The sequence below is a fragment of the Lactuca virosa genome, chromosome 8 (assembly GCF_052849685.1).
Source record: "Lactuca virosa cultivar CGN04683 chromosome 8, Lactuca_virosa_CGN04683_v6, whole genome shotgun sequence".
Classification (NCBI taxonomy): domain Eukaryota; kingdom Viridiplantae; phylum Streptophyta; class Magnoliopsida; order Asterales; family Asteraceae; genus Lactuca; species Lactuca virosa.
Window position 1 is genome coordinate 145695326 of NC_136433.1, and position 23318 is coordinate 145718643.

The following is a 23318-nucleotide window of genomic DNA, read 5'->3' on the forward strand; positions in this document are numbered from 1 at the left end:
AAGAAATTAGATAATCATATAAACTAATACAAATCTTGAAACTTTGACAATTATCCTTTGAAGACTCTTGGAATTCATAACCTAAAGAGTTAATAAATGAGACATTTCACATTCATAACTTATGGAAGTTTCAAAACTCTTAAGATCATAACTTTAAAAAAAAACTTTTGAGTTCCAAAATTTTATGACAAAATTTGTAACTCCTTAAAACCATTTAGATCAAACTTTTAAAACAAATAAAATAGTCATATCATTCTATCTTTTAATAAATTGACCTAATTCAACTCTTGTAGTAAAGTGACTCAAATTTTATAAATAATTAGTTTTTCATAAAATCAAGTAATTATCATAAAATTTGACAAACTTCATGTTTTTTTTTTCTTTTTTTTCCTTCAACTTGAAAAAAATACATTTGCATCAATATAACAGAAAACAACCCATGTCTTTGATACCACTGTTGGGTTTTGAGCATTCTAACACTCCTATGGTGTACATGCAACCCTATAAACGTTGGATCTATGTTTTCTCTATTATACATGCAAATATTAACTATTCCAAGGTTTCATCCTAACTAGCATATTATGAAGCACCTATACTACAAAGTTCTAGTTAGATGACATACCTTTTGATGTAGCTTGATGTCTTCAAGCTTTAAGAGCTTAGCCCCAATAGTGTGGAAGCCTCAAATGGAATCACAAATCACCAAAACACCTTGGAAGAACTTGAGAGAATATGTATGCACACTAAAATCGATCCACTCTTATTTTCACACACTTGTGCCAATTTTGTGAGCCAATGACCCCTTTATATATTATGGAGGATTAGGGTTACATCCATGTAAACCCTAATACCCATGACCTTTCATTTACACAGGATCCATGGGTTAAAAGCTCCATGGACCATCCATGAAAGCTTAGCCCAACCTAAATGAACTTGGCCCATTCCATATATATAAGAGTCCATATTTAATTAGTTCTATTTGATCACTTAATTAATTCTAAATTAATTCTTGATCAATACTAATTAAATAATATGATTCCATATTAATATATTAGAACTTATAATATATTAATATAAATCATAAATATACTATTCTCAAAAGACTATCCATATAAATTGTGCCGGTGAAGTGCAACCCAAATGGACCATGCCGGGTCGGGTCAAGTACATACCAAATATAGTTATGGACTTAGACATTAATCCAACAGGGCCCATATATGTATATCGGGTTGGTTATACCCCAGGTTTAAGCCCAGTTGTATGTTTTGGTATGTGGTACTTTGGGGAACTCACTAAGCTTAGTGCTTACAATTTATGCTTATGGTTTCAAATACTTCTGATTCGAAAGGGAAGGTCCCGACGTGATGGCGCAACATCCTCCCCTCACGATTTCTGCATTTTGAATAATTTTACTCTGATTTTTTGGATATTATGATTTGGTGTTGGATTTTGAAACAATTAATGAATGAATTGATAATCGTTTAATGAAAAATTTTATCACTGTTTTTGGGTTGTTACAAGTTGGTATCAGAGCCTTGGCTTGAGAGATCCGGGCACACTTTCGGGTGTGTCAGAACTCAAACTGAGGAAATGATAATCTTTTTAGAGAAAAACGAAATTAAACTTCTAAAAAGATTTTTACTGAGTAAAAGAGGTGCAATGTGTGCAATAAGCCAAGCTCAAGTAAGTGGTTCCCAAGATTACCCATACCTATGTATTATGAGTAGTATGCTTGATATGAGTATTGAATGCTATATTAGGGCTAAGGATACCTCCAGGAATCATATGATAGAATTGCCTGATTTGTGTGATGCATTATAGCCTAGGAGGATTGGATGTTGTGTATTACTTGGGATTGATATCGGCTCAGTTAATTGCTAAGTGTATGCTTTCAAAATTATATACGATTAGCATTATATAGCCCTAAAATGATCGATTTTGCCACATTTCCTGTTCCTTGTTATTGGATTAATGTCTAAGTCCATAACTATATTTGGTATGTACTTGACCCGACCCGGCATGGTCCATTTGGGTTGCACTTCACCGACACAATTTATATGGATAGTCTTTTGAGAATAGTATATTTATGATTTATATTAATATATTATAAGTTCTAATATATTAATATGTAATCATATTATTTAATTAGTATTGATCAAGAATTAATTTATAATTAATTAAGTGATTAAAAGGAACTAATTAAATATGGACTCTTAGATATATGTGTGTAGTGGGCCAAGTTCATTTAGGTTGGGCTAAGTCTTCATGGATAGTCCATGGAGCTTTAACCCATGGATCCTAGGAAATGAAATGTCACGGGTATTAGGGTTTAACCCTAATCCTCCACACTATATAAAGGGTCTTATGGTTCATGAAATTAGGCTAGTGGCTAGTGTGGATACACTAAAGAGGACAATAACCGATTTCATAAGTGTGAGCCAAGTATCCATATTCTCTAAAGTCTTCCAAGGTGTTTTGGTGATTTGTGATTCCACTTGAGGCTTCCACACTATTGGGGCTAAGCTCTTAAAGTTTGAAGACATCAAGCTACATCAAAAGGTATGTCATCTATCTAGAACTTTGTAGTATAGGTGCTTCATTATATGCTAGTTAGGATTAAAGCCTTGGAAAGTTCTTATTTGCATGTATGATAGAGAAAACATAGATCCAAGGTTTATAGGGTTGCATGTACACCATAGGAGTGTTAGAATGCTCAAAAACCCAACAGTGGTATCAGAGCCATGGGTTGTTTTCTTTTATATTCATGCAAATGTTTGATTTTCAAAGTTGAAAAAAAAGGAAAAAAAAACATGAAGTTTGTCAAATTTTAAGATAATTACTTGTTTTGTGAAAAACTAATTATTTGTAAAATTTGAATCATTTGCTATATGAGTTGAATTAGGTCAAATTTAGTAAAAGATAAAATGATATGATTATTTTATTAGTTTTAAAAGTTTGATCTAAATGTTTTAAGGAGTTACAAATTTTGTCATAAAATTTTGGAGCTCAAAAGTTTTTTTTTTTAAGTTGTGATCTTAAGTGTTTTGAAACCTCCATAAGTTATCGATATGAAAAGGTTTTAAAAAAAATTGATTCAAAGTTTTTATGGAGTTACAAAATTTGGTGTTAATGTTTTAAAGAATTCCTTAACTTATTCTTAAGTTATGGAACATGAAAAGTTTCATCATAACACAGGAATTTAACTCCATAAGTTATGGATTACCAAAAGTTTTATGTTTCCTTGATTTATGAGTTAGTTTAGATTAATGGAAAAAAATTGTGTTTTAGTTGTTTTCAATCCTAATTAATCTAGAGGTAGTTCATAAAATGTGTTTTTGTAACTTGTCCTCAAGTTACATAAAAGGTCACATTTATGAATCTTAAAACTCATAAAAGTATCATAGGTTACATAAAAAAAATGAAGAGTCTTTTTCATTAAATAGTATTATGACTCCATAACTTGTCCTCAAGTTATGGATGTTTAAGAGTCACTTCTTTAAAAGTGTTATTAAACAATAAGAGGTTACATAAAAAATGAAGAGTCTTCATTTTAATGAACCATTAAACTCATAAGTTATGAAATGAAAAGTTTTGAATAGTTTCTAAAACTTGCCCTCAAGTTTTGGAATTTATAAAGTTTTCACTTATGAATACTTTAATTCCAAGTTAAGCCCTTAGAATTTTAAAAGTTAAAATTCAACCCTTATACTTTATAATATTATAAGTTAATAATATTTATATATATGTATAAGAGTAAAGTCGTCTTACCATTAGTAGGCCTCATTCACGAAGCCGGTCTATAAGGGGGGTATAAGGTTGCTGCCTATAAAATGGCAGTTTAATGGGTGTCCACTCTCACCCACCGCTTCCTTGATCGGTGGAGGGTCGTTAGCCGAACGGGTAGGACAAGGACTATAATTCTCCCTTCATTAAAAGTATTAATGATAAATACTAAGTAACTAAACTCTTAATAATACCCAATCTTAGTTACTTAGGAAAATGTGAATTTGGTGCTAACCCATGAAATTACACTTTGCACTTTGTTTAAACCGTTAGTGGAGCGTGTGTGGTTAACCGGCACACTAACCTGGATTTAACAAAGTAGGCAAAGGGTAACTTAATATTTATCATAGTATCGGTGAAGCTCGTGTGGTTAACCGGCACATCGATTGAGGGGTAAATATTAAGGGTACCAAGTATATTTGCATGGTTACTTCACACCTTGTTTTGTGATCCTCGGCATCCCATTCACAAAACCTGAAGGGCACACTCGAGATTGAAACATGCCATTGAAAAGTTCAATGAATCTCAAAGATCTAGGAGTTTCAAATCCAATTAAAACTTAATTATATTTCGTTTTTCATGGTGGGAATTGGTAAATCGTCATTTACCTACCTTCAACTATTTTATAACTCGGATTACGACATCCCTCTTCCAGTTATAAATAGGTTGTTGGATCCTAGCCTTAATATTTCATGTTGGGTGTTATATTAAGGACTTTAAATCAACTATCTTGAATATCTCCCAAAAGGTGTCTAGCTCAGACATCTATGATCTTCCCAAATCTCTTGGAACTTTACTTCCTCCACCTCCTCTAATTATTCTCCCTAACCCACAAGTTCAAAGGTCACTCAATCCCTATTGGCAAGCAAGGTCTACGTGTGATCGCATCTTGGAGATGAAGTCACATATTGACAAGCCGGGAGAGTTGGGTGTCAAAGTCTTAAGAAGGTTGGATGTTCAATCACTTTCTAAGTCACTTAGTGAGTTCCTTTTGGGACTACTATGAAACAGACTATGTCATGACCCTTAATGATCTTATCTATTTTCTTGGTCATCAATGATTTGAGGACTAGTAAAGCAAATTGATTAGGAGATCAACTTCCCAATGGACATTGACAATGGTAACATTGGATATCTAGAAAAGCCTTCTCATCCCAAAGAAAGGGTTTGACCATAGTCAACTAGGTTGACCAAATGGTAAAGAGAAAGGCTAAGTCTGCGATAGTCTCATGTACCATTCCCAGTGAGTCCATATGTTTCTCTTGCCAAAGGAAGGGGCATTGATTGCGAAGCTGCCTATTTACCTGAAAGATCATAAGGTTGATCAAGTCAAGAAGTTTGACTCTGCTTCAGGTAAAGTTCACTATCTAACTCTGTTAAGTTTCTATTCTGAGATTCTTATTACATGATGTGACTTGGTCACATGTTGATGTTTTAAGAATCAAAGAAAAGTGAAGAAACTTAAAGGAAGTATATGCTGATTCTGATCACGAAGATGGTTTTCGATCGCATGGTTCGGTGATCAAAATTTTGAGCTGTTGCTTAGGAGTTATGATATATTGCTTAGGAATAGATAACAACAAGTTTTTCATATGCATTTGCATTGTAAGGATAAGTTTTTCCGGAAGTTTTAAAATAAAAAAAAACGTTTTGATTTATTTATTTTAAGTATCCTTACAATGGCATTTGTGAAAAATTGTTGTTTACATGTTTCCATTGATAGCAATATTGGAAAATGGATTTGATTCTTTCATTTGTGGTAGTGTCTAAATTTACCAAATAAGGAAAGTTTCTCATCACCCAAGTTTCAATTGGACCGAAACTTGGAATCATGCAAGTTGTATAGTATGATGAATGAGAACTTTCAAGCATTGGAAAATTAAGACTAATTACTTGTTCACATGGATGTGTGAGTCAAGTAAAGGACTAAGGGATCGAGTACACATTCTTGTGCACTGATCAAGCCCACCACAAATAATCGTTAAGACTAATCTTCATGATTTACTAAAGTTTAGTAAATATGGTTATACTTACAGGCTTAAGTGTAATTCTGATACATTGGAAAATTTTTGATGTATAGCAGAACGAATGAGAAGAATCAAATTAGGCAGAAGGATAAAAGTTTCTCAAATCTGAAAAGATGGGAGAGTACTTTAGTATCATGTTATATGATCATCTTAATGATTAAGAGACCTTATCACAGTTCATCCTCTCAGTGCATTCTGATAGCTAAGAAGAGGAGTTATGAATTGTTGAAGTGGTCAAATCAAGAAGATGAGTCATCCTTCGTTCCAAAACAAGTCTTAGAGTCATACTCCAAGACTGTAAGTTGAGTGACATATCCTAAAGAAAGGTTTAAAACACTTGTAAAATGTAAGAGTAAAAGTGTCCTACTCTTGTACATTTGAAATTGGCAAGTTGTGATGTTTTGGATAAAACAAAGACCAACTTAGGCCAATTGGGTGAAGCGTTTGTCTTGATAAAGAATCCGCACTATCTCTTGAATATTTGACAAGATAGTCTTATATGTCAAGAGGACAGTGGGAGTCTTAAAGATCCTGAAAAGTATTTCAAGATCTAATCAAGAATAAAAAAACCTGTAGTTTAACACTAGCACACAACTTGAGGTTTGTAACCTATTGTGTTGACATATTCTTGTGATTAAGGTTATGACAAATTCACATGGATAAGAACACATACACCATAAAATCTAAGGGTCATAAGTTTTCTCTCTGATTCATGAAAATGATGGTGAGGAAACACTTCCACCAAGTAGATTTGAAGCAGATGGCAAAAGGTCTAAACAATTGAGACTATGATTACGACATCCCTTTTCATAGTTCTGAAATTGTTTAGACACACATGCATGCTATCTAAGGAAAGGTGTATGATTTTGATAAAGTTTTATCAAAGCATCTCGTATCAGAAATCTGAACTCTGGTAAGAAAGTTAATAAAGTATTGATTTCTAGAAGTCCAATTGATTTCTGAGTACATGTCAAAGCTAGTGGGAGCATAAGTGTTATGCTAATAATCATCATGTTAGTGGGAGCATGATAATTATTGTTAGTGTTGCAAGTTAGCAATGTTAATTATAGAAAACAAAAGTTTCAATTCGTGAGGCTGCGGGGATTGAAAAAGTTGTTTTGCTGAGGATATACTTCATTTCAGTTCTAAAGGCTTAGATTGAGACCTTAATCATCTTTAGTCAAGAATATATATATATATATATATATATATATATATATATATATATATATATATATATATATATGAATTTCATGTTGGATTGGTTCAAATTAAGGAAATTCTATATATTGCGTTCTTCTATATATTGCGTTCTCAAAATTCGATTATGATTACGGCATCCCTCTTCATAGTCAAATTTTGAAAACATGGCAAATAAAAATATTGTAGCAAAAGACTGGTCTAGAATCATGTCTTTATGTGAGACATCATGAATCGTGTACCATTTGCTTTGGGTACAGGATCGATTGCATGTGCTATAATATTTGTCATTTCTAAATTTTTCCAAATGCCCAGAGGCATTAAGAAGGGAAAAGGTCTAGAATTGGATATGACTAAAATGATTAAGCAATTGTCGAGGACAATCTAAGGTTTACCAAAGATTGGTTGCTCAAGGACAGTTGGAAGTATACTGTTAATATTGGAAGGACCATATTGACATAGTCTGAAAAGAGGCAACTCTTGTTCAGAAGTGGTAGTAAAAATGGGAATATAGAGTTGTCTTCATAGGTGGAAGCAATCTGTGTAAGGTTAAAGAAACTTAATGCAAAAAGCATGTTCAAAGCAATGCGCTTTGAATTTGAAACATCGGTTCCATGGAATTGCTCTCCATTGGAATACTCTGTAATGATTGTTGCCAAGTCTTTGTGGCTTTGTGCATAATCATTACAAGAGGAACAGTGCATATAAGTTTAAAATCTAAACAGATTTCGATAAATGATAGGAATTTGGAATTCTTACATTTAAAACAAGGATTTGGGAGTGTGAAAAGAGAATCATTGAAATTATGTTCAATTGATCTAGTTCAAAAAGAAAAGGATCATAGACAAACATAGAGTGCATACTTGGTGTATGGCAAAGCTATTGTTTAGAAAAACATAGTGTACATGCTTGGAGCATGGGACAACTAGTGTTTTTAATTCAGGTATAAAGTTGATAAAAACGAAACAATGAATAATGAGTAATCAGTATGGTGATAAATAAAAGTGGTCTATTTATATTCATAAGGTTTGATACCATATTTTATTCATTTATTCTTGTGTTTCATTTTGCATGTTTTGACTTCCAGAATAAACTAGGTCATTCTTCCTGAATGACTAAGTTATTCAAACTATCCACAGTCGGTCATATGTTGGAAGTAGATATGAATCAAGATTGTCATGGGTTGGCTTGTAGAGGTCTAAGATGTTGGACAAAGCGGTGCTACAACACTCATGAGTGCTCATAAGTCCTGAGTATTGGATTCAACCCACGCTCATTTGAATCACTTCATGGATTTTATCACGAGTGATCATGAGACGATAATATCTTACATTCTTAAAACCTAGAGATGTGAGTAGTTACTATGAGTTGGTTATACATTGATTGCACGAAAACGCATTGGTAACTCGATGTTATAAAACGTGCCTTTGTGTATGATTCAACAAGTAGTAGAACAAGCCATATGAGTCGATGTTTATCCATTCCTTTTACCTTCGGGATAAAAGCGATATCTGTGGGCCCCTCGATGATTTAGCGATGACACATGTGAGTGCTTGGCCAAGCCAGGACTGATTTGATTTGTTCAATCAGTCAGTCATCATAAATCAGAAATCGGGAAACAACAAATGGACAGAGAGAATGATTATAATCCATGTCTCAGTCCATATGATATCTAGAATGGAGGAATATATGATCCCTTATCTAATGGACAAGTCATTGACAAAGGTCAGAGTTCGTTGACAGGATCAGAGTTTGACAGCGCCTTTAAGAGCTACGATTGCCAGTTGGTTTTTGAAGTCATACTCAATAATAGTTTTAGACTTATCCAAGTGGGAGACTGTTGGATTAATGTCTAAGTCCATAACTATATTTGGTATGTACTTGACCCGACCCGGCATGGTCCATTTGGGTTGCACTTCACCGACACAATTTATATGGATAGTCTTTTGAGAATAGTATATTTATGATTTATATTAATATATTATAAGTTCTAATATATTAATATATAATCATATTATTTAATTAGTATTGATCAAGAATTAATTTATAATTAATTAAGTGATCAAAAGGAACTAATTAAATATGGACTCTTAGATATATGTGTGTAGTGGGCCAAGTTCATTTATGTTGGGCTAAGTCTTCATGGATAGTCCATGGAGCTTTAACCCATGGATCCTAGGAAATGAAAGGTCATGGGTATTAGGGTTTAACCCTAATCCTCCACACTATATAAAGGGTCTTATGGTTCATGAAATTAGGCTAGTGGCTAGTGTGGATACACTAAAGAGGGCAATAACCGATTTCATAAGTGTGAGCCAAGTATCCATATTCTCTAAAGTCTTCCAAGGTGTTTTGGTGATTTGTGATTCCACTTGAGGCTTCCACACTATTGGGGCTAAGCTCTTAATGTTTGAAGACATCAAGCTACATCAAAAGGTATGTCATCTATCTAGAAATTTGTAGTATAGGTGCTTCATAATATGCTAGTTAGGATTAAAGCCTTGGAAAGTTCTTATTTGAATGTATGATAGAGAAAACATAGATCCAAGTTTTATAGGGTTGCATGTACACCATAGGAGTGTTAGAATGCTCAAAAACCCAACACTTGTTTGGTTGTGGACTTAGGGTAGAATCATCATTTGACAGTCTATATGATCCTTTTTGCATATAATTTGCATGCATAAGGCAACCAACAGTGTTGGTTGAGGTTCTCGGTATTGCAAGATGTGGGATTTGAGAATTCACAGGAGATCCTAGGATATGTATGTTGTTTAGCATAGGCTTAGTATATGGTTTTAGTGTGGTGACTTAGAGGAATCAGTATGACTCTTGAGGAAGGTACATGTAGGTGTGAAAGGTATTGGGCCTGTACTACTTGAAGCATAAGATATGTACCTGAGACAAGAGAAGATCTGGAGACTCTAAGGAGGCATGTATAGTGCGGATTTCCTCGAGATATATATTGATTATTTATATGTTGTGTTTCAGTATGGCGATGACTACTCAAGGAGGTTATGTCTCTGGTTCTGGTTCAGGTTCTGGTCAGGCATAGAATCGATTGATGAGAGTCTATGCGAGTTCATTGCACCAAAGGTTACTCGCGGTATCTTGAATGCCACTCCTGTGATGTTCGGTACCATCGAGGAGGGGATTATGGAGCTGATGGATGAGAGGCTCAGGTCTTATTGAGCTGATATTTCTTCGGGTAAGATAGGAGCTCGAACTCCCTCATTTCGGTAGTTCAAGGCCTGTGGACCTCCTGAGTTATTTAGGGCTAAGGACCCCATCGCTAGCCGACGCTGGATCGTTGACATGGAGAATGCTCAACGGACGAGTTTTTGCCCTGAAGGGGCAAATGTAGGATTTGCATCCTGCCTGCTGAGGGACTATGCACGAGACTGGTGGGAGAAGGTTAGCTGAGCTGTAGGGTCAGCGACAACGGTAGTCATGACCTGGGAGGATTTTGTTTCAAGGTTCCAAAGGGAGTTTTCACCAGCTATCGAGGTGCAGTGGCTGGCGAGGGAGTACGAGGACCTTCGCCAGACTACTCAGCCTGTGGCGAAGATTGCCGCCAAATTCAGGGAGAGGGCTCTATTGGTTCTGCAGTACGTTGCGGATGAGAAGATGAAGAAGACGAGATATCAGGACATGTTGAGAGAGGATATCGGAGAGTTTGTAAGCTTTTCGGGGTGTAAGACCATGAATGATATGATTGAGAAGGCCCGTGAGCGGGAGATTAAGTTAGAGCTTTGGACGAAGCGGAAGCCGGAGCAGGTTCAAACAGCAGTGGGCCAGGCTAAGAGGCCCAATACTTCCGATTCACGCGTTAGAAGCTCGTTGGGCCTGAGCCGCTACGATAAGTACGACAAGCTGCATGGTGGGGTGTGTTGAGTGTCAGGTTCAATATGTTTTGGTTGTGGTCAGCCGGGCCACATGAGTAGGGACTTCCCTAAGAGTGCTCTGATTTGCTTTCATTGTAATCAGACCGGCCATAAAAAGGCCGATTGTCCGAGATTGTCTGGAGGAGCAGTGGAGGCGCCTGCGCCAACCACCTTGAGGATTATTGATGGCCGCCAGGGCAAGGCGGAGGCACCTGTTGTGAAGAGCGGGATATTTCAGCTAACCACCAATGAGGCCCGTGAAGCGCCGGATGTGGGTGCTGGTGTGTGAATTGTTTCTATCATTATTTTTCTTTCTTTGTTTATACTTATGATTGTATTTGATCTTGTATAGGGACCTTTTTTGTCAATGTTATGACTTATCATGTTCTGTTTGATTCGGGTGCTACCCGATCCTTTGTATCTCTTGCACTTAGCAAGAAGTTTTGTGATGCTCCCGGGACTCTGGATTTCCCACTGGAGGTTGAGATTGCGGGTGACCGTACTGTGAGTGCTTCGAGGATTCATCGTGGGTGTGTCGTAAATCTATTTAGTGAGAGATATTCTATTGATTGGTGACGATTCCTCTGCGAGGATCGAAGGTTATCATCAGGATGGATGGGTTGGGACCCAATGGGGCCATAATTGACTATGAGAGCCAATTATTGAGAGTTCGAACCCCAAGTGGGGGAGAACTGGTTATTCCTGGTGAGGGAGCTTTGCATGGGCCAACTTTATGTTTAGCTGCGAGGGCCATGAGATATCTTCAGCAGGGTTGTTCATGGGTTGAGACCCAATGGGGCCATAATTGACTGTGAGCGCCAATTAGTGAGAGTTTAAACCCCAAGTGGGGGAGAACTGGTTATTCCTGGTGATGGAGCTTTGCATGGGTCGGCTCTATGTTCAGCTGCGAGGGCCGGGAGATATCTTCAGCAGGGTTGTTCCGGATTTTTGGGTTATGTGACGGAGACTCGAGTTGAGGGGGCGTCGACGCTGAGTGAGGTGCCCATTGTTCAGGATTTCCCTGACGTGTTTCCTGAGAAGTTACCTGGAGTGCCCATCGAAAGGCAAGTCGAGTTCTGGATTGATTGGATTCCTGAAGCGCATCACATAGCCAAGGCACCGTATTTCCTGGAACCACTAGAGGTGCAGGAGTTGTCTATGTAGCTTCAGGAGCTGCTAGACAAGGGATTTACTCGACCGAGCAGTTCCCCGTGGGGAGCACTGATTCTATTCGTAAAGAAGAAGGTCGGTTTTTCACAGGACGTGTATTGATTATCGGGAATTGAATAAGCTAACGGTGAAGAACCGTTACCCGCTTCCGAGGATTGATGATCTATTTGACTAACTCCAGGGTGCATCTTGGTTTTCCAAGATTGATTGGCGGTCAGGGTACCATCAGTTGAGGGTCCGGGATGATGATGTGCAGAAGACAACTTTCAGGACTCGTTATGGTCATTACGAGTTCGTGGTGATGTCATTCGGACTTACCAATGCACCGGCAGCGTTCATGGATCTCATGAACTGGGTTTGCAGGCTGATGCTGGATCGATCGGTGATAATGTTCATAGATGATATCCTGGTCTAATCCAAGACCAAGAAGCAACATAAGGAGTACCTATGAGAGGTGTTGGAGATCTTAAGGAGGGAGAGGTTGTATGCCAAATTCTCCAAATGTGAGTTCTTGTCACGGGAGGAGCAGTTCTTGGGGCACATCGTCAATCAGAATGGTATATTGGTCGACCCGGCCAAGATTGGGGTCGTGATGCGATGGGATGTCCCAAGAACTCCATCTAAGATTCAAAGTTTCCCTGGGTCTTGCAGGGTGTTATCGGAGATTTATCCAAGATTTCTACAAGTTTGCAGTGCCTTTGACCTGCTTGACGAAGAAGAATATGACTTTTCGGTGGGGTCTGATCAGCAGTTGCCTTTTGAGACTCTGAGGCAGAGATTGTGCGAGGCCAAGATTCTCCCACTTCCCGAGGGTTTGGATGATTTCGTGATCTATTGTCACACCTCTATTTCGGTTTTGGGAGTTATCCTTATGCAGAGGGGTCATGTGATTGCTTACACTTCGAGGCAGTTGAAGCCTCATGAGGCGAATTACCCTACACACGATTTGGAGTTGGGGGCTATGGTTTTTGTTCTTAATATTTGGAGGCACTATCTGTATGGGGTTAGGTGTACTATTTACACTGGCCATAAGAGTTTGAGGTACTTGATGGATCAACCGAGTTTGAATATGCGGTAGAGGAGATGGTTGTATGTGGTAAAGGATTATGATTGTGAGATCCTGTACCACCCTGGGAAGTCTAATGTGGTGGTTGATGCTTTGAGTCGTAAGGCTGTGAGTTCTTCTATCAAGGATATTTGTTTGAGGATGGTTGTTACTTCGCCTTTGTTGGATTTGATAAAAAAAAGGCTTAGGTGGAGGGACTGAAAAAGAGAATTGAAAGGCTGAGCGAATCAGAGGGTAAATTCCTTTATTTGTCAGAGACAGTTGGGGGTTGTTGACTCAGTGTGGTAGAGTTTGGGTTCTGATAACTGGTGGGGTGAGACAGATAGTTCTGAAAGAAGCACAAGTTCTTGTCTGATTGTTCGCTCTCAGGTGGATCATCAGTTTAACTGTCTATCTGATCCATGACTACATATGACTTTATGAATTATATGGAAGACCGGTATCTGGCCCCTGACATTTGTATGGAAGACCAAGATGTAGCTCCTGCCTGTGGAGGTTGGGATGGGCCCGTTATGTATGGTTGGGCGGGGCCAGTTATGTATGTTTGGACGTGCCATGTTATATGATTTGGGTTGGCCCGTATATTCTTGGGTTGGGCCCGAAGTGTGGATAGGAGATTTGGTTTCTCGACGCTAGAGTCGAGGATTGTATGTGGATGTGTTGTATGTATGGTGGAATATATGGTAGAGAATGCACTAAGCTTTATGCTTACAATTGAGGATTAAACATTTTGCAGGTCGTTCGTGAGAAGAACTTAGTGGGACTGTACACACGCATCGAAGATATTCGTTTTCGCGGTTTCTAAACTTAACTATGATAACTAGCAGGAATTACCCGCGCCGTTGGCGTCGGGTTGGATCGGGTTTGGTCAAATGTTGATAAATTTTTATTTTTGTGTACAATTCAATGAATTTTTTTTCTTTGTAAGCACAAAATAAACAACATAAGTCATGCTCGAGTTATAAAACATGTGTTGTTAAGAAGCAAACTAATTACATGATTGAACGGGAGTCGTTAGAGCAGATGATGGAATGGAATGTGTCATCAATGGAGTTGGGATTGAGGTGTATGGTCCAGTGAGGGGGAAGATGCAACACGGGAATATGATCAAATTGATGTAGACGTATGGTATAGTGGAATGGAATTGACTGAGTTCGATGATCGATGGTCCTAGATTCATAGCAGCCTGCAAAATAAAAATTAGTTAATAACTTTTAAAAAAAAGGGGAAATTACACAAAAACCGCTATATTTTGGGCAAATTTGTGGTTTAACTTTTTATACTTTATGTTTTTTTCCAAACAAACTATAAAAGTTTCAAACAGTTTTCCTTTTTAACCTTTTTTATTATATCATAAGGATATAAATTTCATGGATAAAGGCAACAAAAGCGGTCAAGTAACTAAGAACAGACCGTGCTCTAATTCAGGTCCAAGAAACAATCATATACAAACTAAGCCAAATCCTTTCCCAGAAAGTGAATATCAAACCATGTGATATAAGATCATTGAAGCAATTAAGTATAAAACACAGAAATTGTCATTTACTCTCCTTCACAAGATTTGACCAGTTTAAGAAAGAAACAAACTTTATGTATATAAGAGTTTAATCGGACATACATCATTATTCATTCAGCTAAACCATTATACTTTTATTTTTTACCATTTTGGAAAATAAATAAGTCAAAGGACCAACTTACCCTCCATCTATACTTATATACGAGATATGCTCTACCTCCAGCCGTTGCTAACCTCAAGAAAATAATCCACATGGCAGCCCATGAAGATTTACCTTTGCCAACTGTCTTACCTGCCATCATTTATAATAAATAAATAGTCAAATAAAAAAATAAGAAATAGAAAACATATTAATGCAAGTATCATGGTATCTCATATAAGGAAGATCACCAGTACAACTACACTCATACCTTCCTCATGTATGCTTCCAACTGCATTCTAGACATTTACATGCTTTCTTCTCTTTACATTCATTAACATCTGTGTTCAATAACTCATCTTATTTACCAAATTACCTTTCTAAAACCCTTCCATCATTTTAAAAAATTTATTTACCTTCACGATTTTTAACACCATCAGCTTTAAATCCCGAAGGACAGGCACATTTTCCATTTTCATTATCATCTTATAAACCCTACATTAGAATGAAATTACCAAAATGCCTATGAATAAATTGCAAGAGAGAACAAAACCAGACAAGGTGAGAGTGAACTACAATCTCGGCTTTCATGCCAACATCCTCCATTATTGATCTTACAATGCCTGGGGCCACTTGCTACAAAAATACTTAATTACCAAAATACCCTTCGAAAACTAATTTATGTTCTTGACTAAAATGAATGAAAGTATACCTACACATGAGGTGTACCCATCTTCTTCGAATTGTACTCCATCAAACTCTCGTATGAAATGTATCTTGTGTAAAAACTGTAAAAGTATACGGAAAATTTTATAAATTTGTGAGCTTGAGATATAAAAATAAAAAAGGATACAGATGTATATAAAATCAGATCAAAAATACATATATATATATATATATATATATATATATATATATATATATATATATATATATATATATATACAACACAATAAATTAATTAACCCGCACTTTGACAACTGTACCCAATTATAGCATTAATTGTTTTAAAAAATCTTATTATAACAGTAAATATGGTTTGTATTTGGATCATATTCCTATAAATTGGTACATTTTTTCAAAGTATATTGCTATTTTGCTCCATTAAAACCTAAAAATCCAAGTAACCTCTTGTTTGTATAATTTTTCAACCTTTGTTGAAACTGTTTGTATCGAGGGAATGTACTTGGGTTTGTTCTCAGTATGCTATTCGTAAATTTTCCCAAACCTGCCAAAAGATCACATGTTTTATTTCCATTTGAAAAGTCAATTTACAAAAAATAAAGAAAATGGATGGAAGTTTTATAAAATGTGTCGATTTAAAAAGCACGAACCTTTGTGGGTCCCAACGCAGTACTGTTGTACATGTGGTTTTTTCTTTTTCATCTTTTGACTTTTCATCACCTGTAATAAAACATAAATTAATATAATATTACAATTGCAAATCTTTTAAATTAATATAATTTTCATAAATATATGTATACCATATTTTCATAAATATAATTTTTTCTTTTTCATCTTTTGACTTTTCTCTCAACAGATACATGACGAAGGTGTTGTAATTGAGGAATTCCTTCTTCAAAAGCTTGATTAGTCAAATAGTAGGTTCTATAACATGTACAACAGAGTTAACATAAAGTACAACTGGCCAGCAGTTAAAATATTGTAGCAAAGTAATTCAACCAACAATAGATCATTTAAATTGGTAAAAAATAATTCCAACAAAGCAACAATATATACTGTCAAGGTTAATCCAAAATTCTATGTTAAAATATAAAAAAATGCCAAATTAGGCCAAAATGATGAAGTTGTTGACTACATGCGGTTGTGATCGATTCCTAATTGTGTATAAGAAGATGACAAAGTCTTGGAAGGTTGGACCCCCTCAAGTCTTTTAGGTACACGGTAAGTCATGTTTTTCTGTCAGGTCACACTTTACCTTGTTTTACCTGAAAACCTCAGCCACTTGCACAAAAAAATGTTAAATTGATGAGTTTAGTATCGTGTTGATTCAACAGCTTCTTCTTGGCAGTGAGAACATCATTCGCATCCCCTGTTTTCATTAGTATTGAAAAACAACCCAGAGTGAGACAATAAAGTTGAAAGAAATGCTTTAATTGGAAACCCAATCACGTGAGCTTAAGAGTTACTCGAATCATAGCAATCATATTCTGTTCTAACTCAAACAATTGAGGTAATTCCAAATCGCGGAAGAAAAGTAAGTCGAAAATTTAAGGCTTATATACCTGGTTGAGGTGTACCATCGCCACCGAAGGTGATGAAGCCCTATCCATCGCTGCAATTCCAGTTAGAAGACCTGTAACGGAAAGAGGGCAGCAAGTAAAAAAAATTCAGATGGAAAAGTAATACATATCAGTGAAGTGTAAAATTAGGGCTCAGATTGGTCATGATTTCCGCCAAAAATTAGGACTCAGATTTGGTTATGGTTAGAAATTCAGAGAAAGCTAAGAAAATAGAAAAAGGCCGAGCAGCGACGTCGCTAAAGGAGACTTTATCGGTCTGTTCGGTTCTCCACAAAGGCAACCGCCGGCACCGATATTACTTCTCCGTCCTTCAGCGTCTCGAAAGTGATGTCTGGTTGGATTCTTCTCCAATATCCCTTCTGTATGGTTGGATGTAGAAGAAACGGGCCTTGAAAAGGAGAATGGATTTAATCATGGGATAAAGATAAGAAATGGTAATGGTAAGTGATTGGATGCGAGAGACGGTGGCGGTAGCAACACATTATTGGATGGGAGAGGCGGTGGGTGAGTGACGAAGCCTCAATCTGTGAAAGAATATGTTAAGGGACGTAAGTGTAAAGGTCCTAAATTAGCGTGACAATCGTCTTAAACAGGCAGAAATCTGTGGTGAAATTCGAATTTGCAAAACATTCTTGTTCACCAACCGGATGAGAATTAATATGTATATAATGTATGTGGAATCGAAGATTATCATTTAAAAAAAAAAGTCTTTTCATAAGAAAAACTTCAACACATATAACGGCATTAACGCCCATGTCACACGGATGTATCATATAACAAGATTAACAATATTGCTAAAAATAAATTTGGATCAAAGGTATATGATTTGTTGGCATAACTAACAACTAGTCAACCCAATGTTTTAAAAACCGGTTGGACCGGGAACCGGGAGAGGGAGCGGTTCGACTATCACCGATTTTATATTGATTTCTGAACCGGATTGAACCGGCCGGTTTTTAGAAAAATCCGGTTGAACCGGTCAAAATAACCGGTTGAACCGGTTAAACCTAATAAAACCACATGAAAAAGAACCATTTACATAATAAACTTTGGTGATTTTTTTCAAATCTATTTAGTTTTCTCTAAATAAAAACATATGATAAACTTTATAATTTTTTTTGATATGTTTGTATTCATCTAAAACTATATTTTGTTTCGGTATTATACTTTATTTTCATTTTGACGTATATGAATTGATGTAAAACACTAAACTTATGGTTTTGTGGTATTTTAATGTATTTGGATTCATCTACAACTTATTTTTATGTGTATTTTTAATGTTTGAACTTTTAAACATCAAATTCATAATTTATATATGTATGTATGTGTAGGAAAATAGACAAAAAAACATGAAAAGTATAGAAACCGGTTCACCCAGCAGTCGAACCGGTTAAACCGGAAACCGGTCACCATACCGGTTCAACTAAAAAACCGATTTTTAAAACATTGAGTCAACCATATCTTGGGGTGATAGAAAACATTTTTTCAAAGAAAACAGCTTATTAAATATAATAAAATAATTCCCTTACTAAAAATAATAAATTGTTTTGAATAAAACAATTATCTACGATAAAATTATATCTTAGACAATCTCGGACTACCCGTTTTAATTTATATAAAATGTTAATTTTACGTATTTCATGTATTATATCCGGCTCAATCCATTTATAAGTAAAATGGATTACTTAATTGATATGACAATTTAACTTTGATATCAAATAGAAGACGATCACTATACACCAGCAATTAATTATGTTTATCAAATAGAAGACAATCACTATAAACCATCAATTAAGGTTGTTTTTTCTAACATTAACTATTTTATTATTTCGTTTCAAAAAAAACTATTTTATTATTTAGTTTATTGTAGTTTAATATTTTTATGAGAGTATAAAATTAGTTTATAAACTAAATTATAAATTAAACTTTTGATTAATAAAAATTATTTGAAACAACAAATCTAATATGTTCTTAAATTAATCTTGATTTCATCTAAGTCGCAGATGTAACTTGAACCCTTGATTTCAAGGAAGGATGACAACACTTGATATTATTTGGCTAAATCCATTTGGTAGCTGAAAAGTTAATAATTAACTTTTCAGTTAGCACGGCAAATACAACCTAAATCAATTATATATATATATATATATATATATATATATATATATATATATATAACCAGATTAATCAAAAGTAGGATGATCCATAAGAAAATTTTTTCTCAAAAAACACATTTATTATTCATTTTTAAGTGATCAAGAAAAAAAAAATCATTTTTATGATAATTTTTCTGAATAAAAAAAATCATCGTAAAAATAAATCATCGAAATGCTTTTTCGGGATTTTTTTGTGAATCGTGTTATTTTTTATTCATATAGGAATTCATTTGTTTTGTTCGCCAATAAAAATATACAGAAAAAAAATATTACCTTCCTACAAAAAAAAATCTTACTGAATCTCTCTCTCTCTCTCTCTCTCTCTCTCTCTCTCTATATATATATATATATATATATATATATATATATATATATATATATATATATATATATATATATATATATATATATATATTCTACGATCATCGAGATCTTTATGGTAAGATCCTACGATTCTACCTATGAAAACATTGTCGGATCGCAATAGGATTCTTTTATATGTAAGATCGTAGACAGGAACAGGATCATAAGATTGGGATCCAATCCGATCCTGCCATTTAATGAAAATTACCAAACTTTAATCTGATTTTTTTTTATCTTTACTCATTTACTGATTGACCTAGTCTCCTTACCCAATGAGCAATCGGTAATAACCCCTTTCTTGTACTGTTTTTTGAACCGTAAATGACCAAAATCCTAGAATTCTTTTTTCCCTTTTACACTTTACCCTCGTCGATGATAGAATTTGAGATTTGAGTTTTGGATTGTTATTAATTTCTTTCTTAAAGAGTTCAAGCTTATCAATAAAAGTGAGTCTTTTTTCAAGATTCATTTCTTATATTGTTCAAGCCATTTTCCTTAAGAGCTTGAAAAATTACGATTTTTAATTGAGTTTCAAAAGATGAAATTGTTATCGATTTCTTCCTTATAGTTAAATAACATGAAAGTTGTGAAATGTTACTGATAAATTATTAGTATTAATACTATTTTTAGCTATTTAACCATGCATTGACCACTACAAGATCAATTATCTTTTTGAGTTATTTAACAATGATATACTTTAAAAAAGTTTATATATGACCAGTTACGTTTTTATGTCATTTTTTGGGATGTTAGGATCCCGATTGTGATCTTTCGATTTCGATTTTACAAACCTGAAAACGATTATATGTATGATCCCGATCTTAACAAAACATTTGCTTCTAACATCAACAAAATGATAAAAAAAATATATTAATAACAATTAAAGTGCGGGGAAAAAAAATCTAAACCGCCCTTTGCCTTCAATAGATACTTGACTTGTATGTTACGAACTTGTCAAGATTTTGATTTCAACAATTTGAAACCATTAAACTGAATATAAAAATAATAACTAAATTGAAGGCACCCAAGAAAAAGACTAATAAATATCCAAAAGTCAAACACCACATGTAGATCTAGGGTCCCCGTAGATCTATGGCCAACCAAGTCCCAACTGCCATCATCAACTTTTGATATGAGAAATTGAATATGTACATTTATTATAAATCTCGGGCATAGTTTAAAAATTGATATTTTAGGCTTCTATTTTTATTTTTTCGAATATCTTAGTCCCTAGAGTTGTATTTCCATGTGCAACACCTCGGAATTTCTATATATATATATATATATATATATATATATATATATATATATATATATATATATATATATATATATATATATATATATATATATATATATATATATATTAATAAAAGTAGTTTTTTTTTTCCTAAAACCGTAAAGTCATACAAAAATTAAAAAAAAACATCAATGGGAAGCAAAAGTAGAAGCACAAAGCTGGTCGATATACATCAAATAACAAAAAATAATACACAGATCAACACCAAATATCAATGAAGGAAAGCTATTATAGTGGACTCAAGTGAACTTGATTGCTTCGTGTCAACTACAAACTGGTCAAGAGAAATGGACGTGCTTGTTAATGCCAGAAGACGGGAGATACACTATGGAAGCAATCAGAGGAAAAATGGACCTAACTGCACAACACTCCTCTAACCTTCCACTGATGTGTTGGTGTAAGATTATCCCAATAAAGGTGTTGTGCTTTGTCTGGAGGGATGCACAAGGACGCATCCCATTTGCTACAACATTACAACTTTGTGGCACGAATATCAACTCGACAAAATGTGGATCCTGTATTGGAGAAGTTGAATGTGCATCCTCATTAGGTGTTCATACGCAAAGCTTATAAATGACAAGATCTTCGAGTGGTATGAAATAGAATTCAATAATGTTGGTGAACTACTAAATTTTGCAGCCTCGTGGGGACGATGACCTAAAAAGCGCATTAAACTATTATGTATGTGTTATGGTTTGCTATGGAGCCTTTGGAAGATCAGGCATGAGAGATTATTTCGAGGAGTATTTACCATAACATCCATGGGTATTGATAACATCAAATCGTTGGCATACTTATGGCTCAAATGCATGGGTAATGGTATTGTTGATAATTGGATAGATTGGAATTCCTCCCTCTTTTCCTTATGTAATAACTTTAAAACTGTATTTTTTTCTCTTTTGCTCTTGCCTAGTTACTTGCTAAGATTTTGAATCTTTTAATATCTTTTGGCCGTTTCTAAAAAAAAAAAAAAAAGCGAACTTGAGCCCTCGCTATACTACTCCCATAATTTCCTATTATCTTTACAATTTTAAATCAATAACAAGCTCGATCTAACACTTTCTTACTTTGTTCTTTATTAATAACTAGTAAAAATTGTCATGCTTCGCTGCTGCTGAAAATCGGAAATACATAAACACTTCTATAGAAAAAATGTTGTTTTGAAAAGTTTAAATTTATTGAATTTTTATGGATGTTGGAAGTTGGTATCAGAGCCTTGGTTTGAGTGAATTTGAGGAACACTCGTGTGAATCCAGTCTCAAACTAAGGAAAAAGATTTTCAAAATGATTTTCAAAATACTTAAGGAGGATGTGATGTGTACGATCGCCAGTAAGTAGACCCCAAAATACCATACTGTTTTTTGATATTGTGATATGTTAGAACAACATGCTAGTGATAGACTAGGGATCTCCAGGAATTGCATGATAGAATTGTTTGATTATGTGATGCCTTAGTTCCAGGGCCGGTCCTATGATATTTGATGCCCAGGGCAAAACAAAAAAAAGGCCCCCTTCAAATTACCAAAATTTATACAATAATTAAATCTAACTTAATTTTTTTCGCAGAATCTTGGTGATAGACAAATTAAGGATGATAAATAAAAATGTTTAGTGATTTATTACAAAAGATTGTTATTATACATAATTATATGTAAATAACTTCAAATGAATTTTAAATAAAACAATTAAAAAAATTCTAAATCAATACTAATACATAACATTCTAATAAAATCAAACATATAAACCATCTAGCCTACTATGTTTTATTATCTTTTTATTGTTTATTGGACTTTAATATACATTATAAAAGAATGCAAAGTAAAAATAGAAAAAAAAACATTTGAAAAAAAGGATAATTGAACATATTTAAAAAAAAAAGAATCAATTAAGTGGTAAAAAAACACTACTACTCCTAAGAATCGAACTAGGGTGCCACATCAAATGTGAAAATCATCCTACCAAGTCTGCTGAAGCCTATTTCACTTCATATGCTAACAGAATTTATTATTACTAAATACCTAATGATATAAAATTGGGGCCCCCAAGTTCATATGGGCCCTGGGCAGTGGCCCAGCTTGCCCCCCTCTTAAACCGGGCCTGCTTAGTTCCTATATAGCTCCTTTATTTGGCTGTTGTATGACTCTTTCGCGTGTGAACTGACTATTGAGTGGATATGCTAAGTCACATGCTATATGGTTTAAAGAATATTAGGCTGAGGGGTTTGGTCCTGCTGCGCAGATCTTGTCTGATTCCAACCGTTGTAGGATTGAATCTTTTAGCCTAAGATTGTTTAAATTGTAGGGCATTTAATTGTATTCATGCGATAGTCACCTGGCACCAATGGAGAGTCGTGTGGCAATTAGTGGTATGGTGAGTCGTATGAGGTCAGTCGGCCAGTCGTGTTATTGGATGAGGTAGCGGTGGTTTCCATGGATTGGGCGCGGTTCATAGCG

General features: G+C 35.0%; 1 long non-coding RNA gene across 9 annotated transcripts; it reads right to left on the reverse strand.

Moving 5' to 3' along the window:
- Positions 1–13990: 13990 nt before the first annotated feature.
- Positions 13991–17682, reverse strand: LOC145132509 (uncharacterized). Of its 9 annotated transcripts, none has more exons than XR_013718108.1 (11): positions 17029–17674; positions 16732–16835; positions 16267–16390; positions 16117–16186; positions 15935–16010; positions 15495–15570; positions 15359–15418; positions 15199–15277; positions 15054–15123; positions 14826–14935; positions 13991–14313 (listed from the first exon to the last, which is right to left on the reverse strand). It is a non-coding gene; the product is annotated as an uncharacterized LOC145132509 (long non-coding RNA). The 9 variants fall into 9 exon arrangements; XR_013718106.1 differs by having other exon boundaries at positions 16722–16835; positions 17029–17673; XR_013718113.1 differs by having other exon boundaries at positions 15359–15414; positions 15911–16010; positions 16267–16835; positions 17029–17682.
- Between the last annotated feature and the right edge of the window lie 5636 nt (positions 17683–23318).